At 41.0% G+C, this 14,141-nt stretch overlaps 1 long non-coding RNA gene across 1 annotated transcript in view; it reads left to right on the top strand.

Moving 5' to 3' along the window:
- Positions 1–4,702, top strand: part of LOC140707497 (uncharacterized) — a 42,536-nt gene extending 37,834 nt beyond the window's left edge. The window contains exon 3 of the long non-coding RNA XR_013545525.1: positions 4,076–4,702. This is a non-coding gene — a long non-coding RNA (uncharacterized LOC140707497). The remainder of the gene's footprint in view (positions 1–4,075) is intronic.
- Positions 4,703–14,141: the final 9,439 nt, after the last annotated feature.

The following is a 14,141-nucleotide window of genomic DNA, read 5'->3' as shown; positions in this document are numbered from 1 at the left end:
CAGCACCACAATTCAAAAGGATCAATTCCTCGGTGGACAGCCTTCTTTATGGTCCAGCTCTCACTTCCATACATCACTACTGGAAAAAACATAGCTCTGACTATGCAGACCTTTGTCAGCAAGGTGATATCTCTGCTTTTTAAGATGCTGTCAAGTTTTTTCATCGCTTTCCTCCCAAGAAGCAGGCGCCTTTTAATTTCATGGCTGCTGTCACTATCTGCAGTGATCATGGAGCCCAAGAAGGTAAAATCCGTCACTGCCTCCATATCCTCCCCTTCTGTTTGCCATGAGGTGATGGGACCAGTGGCCACGATCTTAGTTTTTTTTATGTTGAGCTTCAGACCATTTTTTGTGCTCTCCCCTTTCACCCTCATTAAGAGGTTTTTTTAATTCCTCCTCACTTTCTACCATCAGAGTGGTAATCATCTGCATATCTGAGGTTGTTGATATTTCTTCCGGCAATCCTAATTCCAGCTTGGGATTCCTCCAGTCCAGCCTTTCGCATGATATATTCTGCATATAAGTTAAATAAGCTGGTGGACAATATACAGCCTTGTCGTACTCCTTTCCCAATTTTGAACCAATCAGTTGTTCCATATCCAGTTCTAACTGTTGCTTCCTGTCCCATGTATAGGTTTCTCAGGAGATAGATAAGGTGGTCAGGCACTCCCATTTCTTTAAGGACTTGCCATCGTTTGTTGTGGTCCACACAGTCAAAGGCTTTTGCATAGTCAATGGAGCAGATGTTTTTCTGGAACTCTCTGGCTTTCTCCATAATCCAGTGCATGTTAGCAATTTGGTCTCGAGTTCCTCTGCCCCTTCCAAATCCAGCTTGTACTTCTGGGAGTTCTTGGTCCACATACTGCTGAAGCCTACCTTGGAGGATTTTGAGCATAACGTTGCTAGTGTGTGACATAAGTACAATTGTATGGTAGTTGTCCTTCTTTGGGATTGAGATGTAAACTGATCTTTTTCAATCATCTGGCCACTGCTGAGTTTTCCATTGATGATGATAAAAAATTAGTGCACTGATCCTTTGATGTTGGGCTGTGGCACCATGGTGGGCGACATGACCTTTAGCCTGGTTTGTTCCTTTTTGCACACCAGACACAAATGATGAAAATGGTAGGGAATACCCCTCAACTCAGAAGTCTCTAGCAAGCACATCATTGCTAGCACCACTCTGGCAGCCACTGAAGATGATTAAATCCTCTGCAAGCTAGCAAAAAATTAATACAGATTGCTAGGCATGTTGGACACCTTACTACTCCCTATATCACCCCATGGCTGGAGTGCAATGTGTTCCAGGAAAAATAGTGCACATTTTTATTACATTTGGTGCATCCTGCTAGTTCGGTACACAGCCTGTGTAGATTCAATAATATTTTTAATTCAAATAATGTATCATTTCCTTCCTTTCAAATCAAGGTGGTAATGTCGGCGTATATAAACTTTTTGGGGGGTAAAAGGTAAAAAAGTTCCCTGACCCCTGGCCTAGAGGAAAATGTTGTTCCAGAAAGAGTAGTTCTTGTACACACAGAGTAAGGGTGGATTCAGAGAGGAAAGTGTATGAATGCCATGCAAGTTACTAAAATAATATTTCTCACAGTTCTGCCATGAAATTTCCGGCGGCAGCAGTGACTCAGACCTTTTGTGCAGACTGTCATTTAAACCCACATTTGCTTGGCTCCTATGTCTTTGCAGCTCCGCCAATGTATAAGAAGGCAGGGTGCCATCCTGACAGATGGTCGAGACTGTAAAAAGCCAAGAGACCATGAATGAGCATCAAATGTGTTTGCTGAGGCCATGAGTCCCAGTCAAGACCGCCCAAACAGCTGTCTGTCCTAAGGTTATCCACCTATGGTTGAGGAGAAGTGCCACCACTAATCCATGTCATTGCCACTGCAACTTCTGAGGGTGAAAAAAAAATCATCCAAAACTTTATTCTGCAGTTTGGTTTCACTAAAATTGGATTCCAAGTTCACATGGTCTGCATGAAATATAGTTTTTTGGTGTATTTTTGAAACATATATTACAGCACCATTTACAGTACCTTGATTCCACTTTAATTGCCACAGTCTGTCTTAAAGAATGCTGGAATCTGTAGTTTTGTGAGGGACTTAGAATGGTTTTGTTTTAAATTCTGCTGCACAGCAATACTTTTGCTTGCAGTTCTTACTCCCTCACCAATCTATATATCCCAGAGTTCCCTATCATGGAGACATAGCAGTTAGAGCACAACCAAGTTCTCTCTCTCTTTTTTCATTTTAAACAGAATTTCATGATTCCTTATGAACAAGTCCTTATGCTTCTTTCAACCCAAAGTAGCTCAAGTCAGGTTGCATCTAATCGAAAAAGTTTGTAAGGAGATAGAAGCTTGACTTCCCCCCCCCCAACACATTTCACTTGCACATTATCCTTTTTTTTTATCCATGGGGAAAGGAGAGACACAGGGTTTCCATATCTTCCCCTGTGTGTGTTAAAAAACAAAACAAAACTGGGAAGGAGTTAGAGACCACATGCACATTAATTAAAATATCATCCTAAGTGAACTATTTGTATGATTGCATTTATGTACTGAGAAACTCACAGTTGTGACATCAAGAATCATTTCTGTACCATTTATTTAATGAATATGCATATATATAAACTGTGCCTATGCCAAATCTGAAATTAATTTTAGTAAGTGTGCAGACTAAACTGGAGTGTTATCATGGCCTGGGAATTTAGCACCACTTGGACACTGTGGCTGAGGAAACAGTGCTGCCAGAAGATTAAGCATCCCTGGAGATCTTGAGAACCATGAGGCCACAATGCCTGAGCTTCCTGAGCTTAAGGCCTACATGCCCTGCATTCACAGATGCTGAATCCAGCTACAATATTGGGAGAGCACATCCTCCCCAAATACCTCCATGATCCCTAGAACCAGTGAGTTGATGCTGGTGATGTACTCACAAAGAGCTCCTGGAGAGAAGGACCAGGAAAAGTCTGAGAGTGTCTCCTTCCAGAGGTATAAAAAGGCTGAGTGGGGCTCTAAGCAGTGTCAGTGTAAGGTGCTCATTTGGAAGTGTCTCCGGTGCACCAGCATCTTGCAGTCTTGCTACTGACAAAAACTGCCAAAATATAATGGAGACTAGTTGTAGCCCACTTAAAATTACCCCAGCCTTCACAGACTGTGTTCCATTTGGCCTTGTTATCTTCTTTCTACTCACTTGCCCACTTAGATAGGTGACAAGCGGATATACCTTTTGACCGTCTGTCTTGTTCAATTACATTTTGCGCTTCAGTTGCCTGTGTCTTCCAGGGAACATGCCACTTTCACTAGTATCACTTTCACTGATAACTCACACTCCCTATTTTGTTCCAGTTTTCTCTTTGGGGAACATTTGGGAAAGCTTTTCAAAGGTGCAGTAGTAGGTACGTTTGAGGGTGCTTGCCTGCTCCAAAGGATGTGTGAGAAATTTGCTGTCTAAAGGGTTAAAGCAAACAGATTTAGCCAATTCCACACATCACAGACTAAATACAAGAAGTAAGCAGCAATGTGTTCATTACTAGGCTTGCAAGAGTGTTCCATGAAAGAAATAGAAGACACACTTGACAACGTAGGCACATTCAAAATACATACAGAATCCACTAAAATGTTACAAACATGATTTAATAAGTGGGGACATGCATCCTCTGATATCTTTGTGCCACTGAGTCTCATGGTGCAGGGGTTAAACTGCAGTATTACAATCAAGACTCTGCTCACAGCCTGAGTTTGATCACGATGGGCTCAGATAACTGGTTTGAGGTTGACTCAGCCTTCCATCCTTCTAAGGTCAGTAAATTGTTTTCCCAGCTCATTGGGGGCACAGTGTTTAGTCTGCATAATTATGGGGTAGTATATAAGCAGGGTATTTTGCTTTTGCTTTGCTTTGTTTATTTGAAAAATGTACATTCAAATATATACATTTTTTTCTATTAAGAAAAAAAGAACACACAAATACAACCAACATGAAACAGAATGGGAGGTGTGAAAAGGAGGAAGTCCATAGAAATATATGTGACAGACCTGCCATTTTTCTGTCCCCAGAATCCACAGTGGGCTAATTCAGCCCCAAATGATGTATGGGAAAATCAAAACCAATGATCACTTGACTTCCTGTTTCATGGTGGAGTTGGGGGCAGAACAGGATGGAGAGTTGTGTCTTTTTAATGGTAAGTACTGGAAAATTGATATTGTGTCCCCCACATTTTCTGGTGGGGCAGTGGAGGATCCAGGAGGAGTCCAGGTGACACCACAAGTAACAGGAATTCCTCCTAGAGGTAGTTCACAATTTCCAGAATCTTATTATTTACAATACATCAATGGAACGCAGTGGCATAAGTTGCAGTCTTGTGAGTTGGTGGACATTGAGGGATAACTGGTAGCAATTTGCCACTGCAGTTTACTTCATTGCACTTAATCTGTTGTAAGTAATTCATAGAATTCTGTCTATTTAATGTTAAAACCAGCACATGACAGACAATTGCAGCATCAACGATTTGCAGTGTGTGGCAAGCCAAAAACCTGAGTAATGTGTAGTAATGTGGGAAGGGACACTCATGTACTATATATCAGTTACTTCTCATGAGGCAAGTCATGAGAAGACAGTATCATTGGTACACAAGGGCTCCCCTGTGAGTTGGAGGAGGGTACCTCACCTCGATGCAAAGAAAATTCAACATTCTGTCTCTCTTTTTAGACTAGTTTTCATGAAGGCACTCTGGATTTATTTCGATATATGCTGGCATGATTTATGAAAAAGGCTTCCTATATATTTATGAATGCATCTCAATGGCTCACAAATCCTCAACATCCACAGAGGAATTAAAGGCAGTAAAAACAGAGGAGAAAAAGATGAGGTTAGCATAAGGAAATATTCATTTTCTGTCAGCCAATGAATAATCCAGTCTGGACTCTTGGCACTCTCTTTTCCAAGTTATGAGCATAGTTTCTCTCCCTGACCTTCTTTTTCTCTCCCCCCCCCCACGCCCCAACTTGGCAAAGCAGCCAGAAGTATGTGTTTGTAGTATGGCTCAAGAAACTGTCTTTAGTGTCAGTACTTCCCCTGTGAATCTAAAATCCAATGTTAAGTCTATAGCTGTGACATCCAAAGATTTCTGTCAGCACTTTCTGAACTTCTGTGTCAGGAAGATAGATGGCATTAGAACGTATTTTCCCTCAGGCACATTTACTTGTTTTCCTACCTTCTTTCTCCTTCTTTTCCCACCCCACGTTCACTTTCTCTCCCTGTAAGTACAAGCGTAAATGGATTTACCTCAAACTGATGAAACAAGATGTTTCTGCTCATTTGATGTGGTACATGTTAATGATGTTGTGAAGCAATTATGGGGCTGTGATCAACAGCCTTGGAATTGTGGCATCTATTAACCTGTCAACAAATTTCACGAGAGTCATTGTAAATGTTCATGTATTAGCAGATTAAACAAACACATTACAGGTGTCATCTTGTAAAAGAGACATCAGAAGTTGAAGGATTCCAACTCTCAACTGTTCCCACAAACCTTCTTGTTCGGTTCTAGAGATGGGTGGAAAATTAGTTTCAGTTTAAAACAATAAAAAGACATTAATAAAATTGTTCATATGCAGGATGGAAAGAATTTCAGTCTAAAAAATTTAAAGGAAGGAGGAATTAAAATTGGCAAATAACAATAATGATGATGATAACAATAACCTTTGAACTGCAGAGCTGGAAGGGACCCTGTGGATCATTGAGTCCAGCCCCTGTCAAGGGGGCACAGTGGGGAATCGAACTCCCATAGGCAGAGACCAAAGCCACTGCGCTATCCAGCAGTTCAGTTAATCCTACCAGATCCACGGTTTTGAATTCTATGTGACTGCTGTCTAAGGGTTTTCTATTAGGTGCCTCATCTTTTGCAGCTATAAAATAGAGAAGTACCACATACGTAATCTTCTCCATGCTGGGAGTCTGTCTTTTGTGATAGGTAAGACTTGCATCATATGTAGTATTTTTAAAAATGCAATTCACAAATTTCTTTGTACAGTGGAGTCTCGACCTACGAATGGCCCCACTTATGGACTTTCCGACCTATGTGCAGCTCCAGCCGCAAAATTTTGGATCGACTTGTGGCCGGAGCTTCGATGTACAGACAAAAAGGGCAGGGAAAAAGGGCGGGAAATGCAAACCATTGGTGGCGAAGAGACTGCTTCTTTAGCTCTTTTGCCCCAACAGTTTGGAAAAGGGAGGGAGTCAGGCAGTGGGGGAGAAAGGCAGGAGCTGATCTGGGCTTTCTCCCCCACCAGGCAGCTTCTCTGCTGCTGAAACTGCCATCGGAGGGGGGAGAAAGACCGGATCGGCTCCTGCCTTTCTTCCCTGACACCCGGCTTCTCCCAACGGGCTGTCCCGATTGTGCTTTCAACAGCGGAGAAGCTGCCCAGTGGGGGAGAAAGGCAGGAGCTGATCCGGTCTTTCTCCCCCATCGCCTGGTGGGGGAGAAAGGCCTCAAACAGATTAATGGGCTTTCAATGCATTCCTATGGGGAATGCATTTTTAACTTACGGACTTTTCGACCTATGGGCAACGTTCCAATATGGATTAAGTCCGTAGGTTGAGACTCCACTGTATTTGAAATGGAAAGAACTTGAGGTTAGATACTGGAATATGGGAGAAAGCAAAACTGACATCCTCACCTGCCATTTAATGTGAGTAGCAGTGATTAAAGGGTTTTGCTCCTTTTTGCTTTCTGGAAAAAGAAGTGAAATAACAGATTTATATTTTAACATGTGATACAAAATTGTATTCTGAATAGGTGCACCCCATTTGGTAAGTCATGTTTTGGGAGGCAAATTTCAAATTATGCCTACAGAGCCATGACTGGTACTTTCCCCTGCCAACTACCCAAGTACTAAAATTGGCTTGGAGAGAAGTCCTCCTCCATGTCCTGTTATTGAAAATGGTACATTATGTGGAAACACCGGAGAGGAATTTCTCACCTGGAGCACCTCAACTATGAAATGCTTTCCCTTTGGAGACTTGATTGGCACCAACATTAATTTCATTTTTGTTGCTAGTTAAGGCATGACTATGCACCAGAAGCTGGTGATTTCAAGATCATGGCTTGAGCAGCATGTGATTTTTATTTCTAACAGGTATGGTTTAATTACTTTCAAGTGGTTTCAAATTACTGATGTTGTCTTATAAGTTTTTCATTGTTTCAAATAATTCTGTTTTAAACTGTTAATTGTTCTATATGTATCCTACTCTAAAAATACTGAGAAGGAGGAGAGAGAGATACGTAATTTGACAAACAGTGCAATTTAGCTGGTCTAAACCTCTTGTGTTCCCTCACAACCTCAGTGGACGGGGAATGTTGAAGTGCCCCAAAGGCATTATCATAAAATCTCCTTAGGTGGCTAAGCTGCTAGAATATTGAACTTTCTTTCTTAAATATTTTGAGATGCCCCCCATTGTTCTCAGTGGCCTTCTCCTTTGGTCCAATCACTTCTCATAGTCCCTCATGTCGAGCCAGGGTAGTTCCTTCCATCCCTTTGTCTGCTGAGCACAAACAGTCCAAGTGCTGATGCTGACCAGTGTGGGCCTTCAAGAGTCCTTCTTCTGGGCTTCTTGGGTGTAGAGGCTTTTCTCCAACTGGCAAACTAGCATTGCCTCTAGCAGTATCATGACTGGATGGGTGTCAGGGTTAGTTGCCTGGGGGACTGACAGCAGGTTTCTCTTCAGAGAAGTCAATTACTCTTTAACCCTGAGTCTTGTCTGGTTCAGGTTCTGAGGTGAGACAAGGAAGAGCAAATGCTACATGGGTAAACTAGGAGGGAAATCCTTGGGTACCACAGGTTGATGGCCCTATCTGGGGCATCACTCCATACCTCTGTCTTTTCCTTGGCTTCTCCCATCACTGCTGCTTCCTGACTCCTGGGATGGGTTCCTCCCTTCTTTTTATAATCTTTCATCATGGCCCTCAAAGGATCTGGAACCTTCTCACTCTCTGCCCCTGCCTCCTACCCTGAAATCAACATGACTTCTGCCACAGCTATACTTAGGATTTCAGCTTGCCAAGGGTAGGGTCTACCGCAATGAGCAGCACATTTCCTTTGACAATTGTCAATGGGGATGTGGAGGACAGGGGGTTTGGCCTTAGCTCCAGCCCATCACACTCCCACTCACAATCCCTGTGTGGAAGTAATAGCATCATAAACCTGAAACCCTGAGGCTAGTCTGTGGGTGGTGGCATGTCCATGTAGCTTCAGGACCATGAAGCCTAGAAAGTCAACGGGGCCACCAAGGGAAATGAGGCAGTGCACACCTTAGAATTATTTTGTTTTCAGAATGAATTATTTGTCTGTGGCCTGCAGTACCAAGCTATTCTATTAACGCAGTTGCTAGGCTGCTTGGAAATAAAAGGGCTCTTCAAGAATAGAGAATTTTGTGGGGTCCTCCCTTCTTTTTATAGTCTTAAAGCTACTTTGGAGTGGGGCTGCTGATCCTGGATGTTTTGTGTTTCACTGCTAGGGCAAGGCAGATCCTACTGCTGGATCAGCTAGTGAACCTTGCTGATTTCTGACTCAAGGTATATTTGTGTACCATAGGTGTGTGTGTGTGTGTGTGTCTGTCTGTCTGTCTGTCTGCCCATCCATCTTACTCTCCCTCTCTATTTACTAGATGGTCCCTTGGAGCTCTTGCACATGCTCCAAACCTTACCCTGCATCATTGATCAATACTCTGCTTTGTCCTGTTGGCATTTTAGTGAGTTCAGGACATGAGGTGAGAGCAGATGGGAAAGATCAGCAATAGAAGCCTTGCAGTCCTACAGCTAATGCCTTTCTGGATGTGGAGTTGAGCAATTACCATGGCAATTTTGAAGAAGGGGAAGATATTCTTTTAGTATCTAACAACATAAACCTTAAAAGACTTTCTTCTCTTTCCCCGTTCTTCTCACAATTTGTATCAGGACATCAACATTTGTTACTGTCCTAATTCCTTAGTGGCTGCTGGCAAAATACAGTCCTACTGTATAGTTCTGACCTGCAGCCTCACTGCTGAGCAGAACATCACACCACGCTCTCACACAAATCTCCCCCAAGGTGTAACACTTTGATTATGAGCATCCTACTTGTAATCTTGGCTGAGTTCTTTATAGTCAAGCAACATTTTCCCATTGTAAGAGCAAAAATGGCTTCTACATATCAATTTCTACAATTATTCCTTTTGGATGGCATGAATATTCTCACTGCTGTATGATGTGGTTTCGGTACGCCACTAAAATTCCTTGGTTCTATGCAGTGAGGGAATGTCCATGAGGAAGAAGCTTTACTCCCTATGTAGGATCTTGGAGACAGAATTTATCTTGTGCCAGTAGTAAAGATAGTGAACCTTGTGGTTCATTTTTAAATTCACATTTGCCTAATTTGCACTTCCCAAACTGATATGAACACTGGAATGCAATTACATTTCAGTGTTTACATTCATTCAGGTTTTGTAATGCTCTTCTCTAATTGAAAAACATGTACAAAATGATGTGCTTTAGAGGAGATGATATATAAAAGCATACACATTAGGAAATGTTTACAACATCTGAACACAGGGGGAATGGTATACAAAAATTCATATACACTTTTGTGTGGAGTTCTTTACAAAGTATAGACAGAAGCAAACACTGCAAAAAGCTAAAGAGGCAGATTTGACCATTCCTAACTATAGAGTAGAGAGCGGGAATATGCTCTCAGACATATTTTTTTTAAAGTCTCAATTACTGCTAAGCTTTTGATACTGTGCCCAGCTATGTGTATTAAAGTATCATAGGTTCCAGTGGGATCTGCCTATGCATAATTGGACACAAAGCTAGAGCCAGAAATGAGCAGCCTTTGAACAAGATGGCTATTTCTCTGCTCAATTAAGTATTAATTCTTTTAAAGGCCATGTATTTGAATGGAAGAGTTAAGCACATGGTTAAATCTCTCTGTCTGAAATTAGTGGGACTTTAGAAGTCCTTCCTTACCTATGCTGAACAGGCCCTTAATGTGTTCTGGGTGGGTCCCAAAAACCTTCTCCCATTTCCCATGCACATAACTGAAACATCCCAGGTAAAGTAGGAAATTGAGGCATTAAGCTACCACATTCTGCAAAATATTATTGGAAAGAAGGCTTTTAATTTTATAGAACGTTTGTTGTGTTATTTGATTATAGCAATATCGTCCCCACCCTCATCCCCACCCATTTCACAAATTCTGGACAAATTCCACATCAACTTATTTTAGGCAAGTGTAATTCAGTTGAGTGTTTTATGAACACAAAGAAGAGCTTTCCTTTTATTATACTTGAAAGCATTTTAAAACTGTCAGTCAAGGAGCTGATCTGAGTTCCTTTGAGAAAGGATGCATCAATATATTGCCCTTGTAGTTTTTAAAACTCAGTCCCTATAGTTATTAAACTTCTGTGAAGGCTCTGAGATGCTGATCTGTCAACCATATTTAGAGCCCATGACATAGTTCTATTTCCCTATGTAGGAACAAAAATCCACCTAAGTCTTAGGGAAAAAATTCTTCTGCCCAAGAAAATGTTAATTTCTTTTCTTCCTCCTCTTCTTTTTTCATGATCGATAGGTTAACAATAAATACAAATGTCTTCCTAATGTCATATATAGGCCATAACAAAGTAATCAGTAACATTTTATGGTACTTACCATGTTACTTAGGTTTTGAAAGATAATTTTAGTCTGCCACTGATACTGGATGAGGAACTTATTTGGGGGAAAATGTTATAGATAGTTTTACATCAAGTTTATCCCTATAAGTAGGATAGGAAACTGAGCCCCGAGGGCCTTCTTATGTTGATGCTAGGCCTAGGCAAGAGGGAGCAATCTCTCACACCCTGTACTATTGTACAGACAGTTCTGACATGTTTGCTCTTGACAGTAATAAATGGGGTGCAGCAACAAGTTGGGTGGAAAGCAACTGATAACAAATGGATTCTTCACAGTGTTTCAGCTTCTTCAGGATATAAAGAGTTTTCAAATTTACAGTACCCAACTAGGTACAAAAAATCACTTGTAAACCGGATACATAGGAAAAATTTAAAAAAAAATGGGTTGAGTGCCAGGATTTAGGAGGTCCACAGTATAAAGCTGCCAATGCTCTTAGCCGTGAAGATTCCTTCCAAAACTACTTTCCCCAATAGAATAGATCCCTGCTATTAGGTTCCTCATCACTAATACCCAGTGACACTCACCACATATCTGTTGTATTGACCCTGTTCCACCAGCAAGGCAGCCTCTAGACATGATTTCTTTCTGCATAGGTTTACCTAAATAGACTTGGGTTCTCTTTAATTCTGATTGTTGAAGATGGTCACCATGTTGCAGCTCCCACTATGCTATGTCTATCTAGGCATGGCACTATTAGAATTGTAACATGGTTACACCAAGTTCATCAAGTTCTCCCAAGTGTCTGCATTACACTCAATTGTATAAAAATATTCAGGAGAAGCGTGACTGCTGAGTAAAGCATTTCAAGGATCAGAATTTCTGCCATTGTGAGTGGCATCAGGTGCTAATGCTGAAGTCAATGGGTGCAAATGCAAGATGACATCACCTCTGGTGCCCCTACTGGACGTTGACACTTCTTTTGAGAAGAATAGTACTCATGTTAGGAATGTTAAAAAGGAGATTTGTACACTAGTAATATCATAGTTCTCTCTGTGTGATTGTGCATGAGAGATCTCTACATCCTTCTTAATATATACTAAAATGGTGTCATATGGCAAAATGTTGTTTGTTTGTTTCCAGTGGTAAATCAAAAACTCAGAGCTTACCTGCAGACACTCATATAGTTACCTCTATTCTGAAACTTTGATTGAAAAAGTAAATTCTCCCAAGCTCTGTTTGTGTAAATGCCATGTTTAGAATGTTCTAACATAAGATAGCAGCCCTGTTCTGGCATTCATTTGAATGTGAGTGGGCTAAAGCTGTGGAGTGGGCAAGAAAGCCCAGCCCTAGTATCTTGAAACTTCTGATTTCACGCCAGATATGCTCCTTTCACTGTCTGAAGGTTTCTGCTTCTACTCTGAAACACACAGAAAAGTGGGGGAAATCTGATGTCCAAAGGTTTGATTACCATAATATCATGCACAGCTGTCTGAAAAATCTTTGCTTAATTTATTCAAAATTATTTTGTTTTCTTAGGATTTTTATTTAGATCATGGCCCCTGCTGGATGGTCCAAATTGACCTCCACTCTCCCTGAATTTGGTGGCAACCTTTGATATCCAAAATGTTTTGAAACAGAGGCTGGCAATTGTACCAAATCTTAGTCTGGCACAAGTCCCATTCAAATCAGTGTCTGAGTAGACATTTATTAGATCACTGTTTATTTGGTGATTTTAGTTAGAACAAATGTTTATTAGTTAGAATCTTGAACTAGTAAGTGAGGTCATGGAACACATTCTTTTTCCATGACCCCATTTATTAGTTCAAGGTACATTGGACAGCCAAGAGGACTTGCATAGTTGCAAAGAACAAAAATATGGTATCTTTTCTTAATGCAGAATTAGGGTCTGATCATATGGAGAAGTAGATTACAGTTAGGACTGCTCATGGAGTGGTCTGGTGTGATCTATTTTCCAGCATCACACAATGCATGGGGAAATGTGATCCAGCTCAACCCTATCTATGCTCAAGCTGGACCTTCTTTGTAAAATTGTAGGGCTTCTACTTTTTGAAGTTGGAGTGATTCCCTAGCAGATGGAAGGGTCCTTTAAGGCAATGGTCCCCAGCCTTGGGCCTCCAGATGTTCTTGGACTTCAACTCCCAGAAATCCTGGCCAGCAGAGGTGGTGGTGAAGGTTTCTGGGAGTTGTAGTCCGAGAACATCTGGAGGCTCAAGGTTGGGGACCACTGCTTTAAGGGAGATCCTTTGCAGCTTCACAGCTGTCTGATTGCACTCCTAGTTCCACCATTCAGTAAGCAAGGAAGTTATTTTCTCAACAGAAGATTCAAAGACATGGAACATTGAAGAAACATGCCTATATTTGCAAAACAGACTCTGAAAGTTATGTAGGGTGATCCAAAATTATTTGCTTAATTTTGTGTGATTATATTTTATTATATTTTATTTGCTATTAGAAATATTGACTAGTATTTATATTTGACTTTTGATACTTTGAAAAGTGTCCTTTTAATGTTTAAAAATCATTTGTTCCTCTGGTTGTTGCTGCCTCACTGAACCACTTTCCGATTTCTTTTGCCTTTAGAGACCTTCGATCAAGAACCAGTCAAATTGCTCATTCTTTGCCTTGATGGTCTTTCTACTTTGCATGGAATTTTATTTGTACTGGAGAAATAGAGTACATATACATTAATATAGAACAGAAAGAAGGATTGATTTATAAGAAAGAGGCAAATAATCATCCAGTGCTTTGCCTTCTTTAAGCCTAGTTTTGGATATTTTTGCATGAAACATCCATCTCATCAATGATACAACGCTACTGAGATTGCAAAAAAGTTTCTTGTGTTCTCCTCTGGTGAGAAAATAATATTGTAATTCTTCATCCTTTCATACAAGGACAGATCAAGTAAGGATTTACATTCTATCCCACATACGTTGATTTCTAAGTGAGTATTGAAATCAGTTTGCCTAAGCTGTACCATTCTCCATGTTGGGCTGAATGTCAATATTAGAAATATCTAACACGTATATGAAGGTCAATAAATCATCATCATTATTTTCTCAGAAAGGGGATCTGGAAAAGAGTTAAAATGCTTCTTGGTTCTTCTGTTTCTTTAGTGTATATACACATAATATACATATAATAAAGGAAGGGTGGTGTCTCCTCCTTCACTGGCTTGCTCTCTAGGTGGAAGTTTTGACTTTCCTGATTTGGAGAGGGAGGGAGAGAAACCACCTTTGCACCTCCCTCAGTGAAATGCTAAACCTGTCTCTCTCCTCCCTGTGTGCACATGTGTGTATGTGAATTTGTGTGTGTATGTATGTAAAAGGTTTGTGGAGGGGGGGAACCCTTACCCCTTTCCCGTTCGTCCTCTTCTCTCTACCTTTCATTCATTCTCTCCCCCCCCCCCCCCGGTCTCTATCATGCCCACCTCACAGGAAAGTGGCAATGGCATTAGT

Source organism: Pogona vitticeps, chromosome 5, assembly GCF_051106095.1.
Source record: "Pogona vitticeps strain Pit_001003342236 chromosome 5, PviZW2.1, whole genome shotgun sequence".
Taxonomy (NCBI): domain Eukaryota; kingdom Metazoa; phylum Chordata; class Lepidosauria; order Squamata; family Agamidae; genus Pogona; species Pogona vitticeps.
This window is presented reverse-complemented; position numbering and strand designations above follow the sequence as displayed.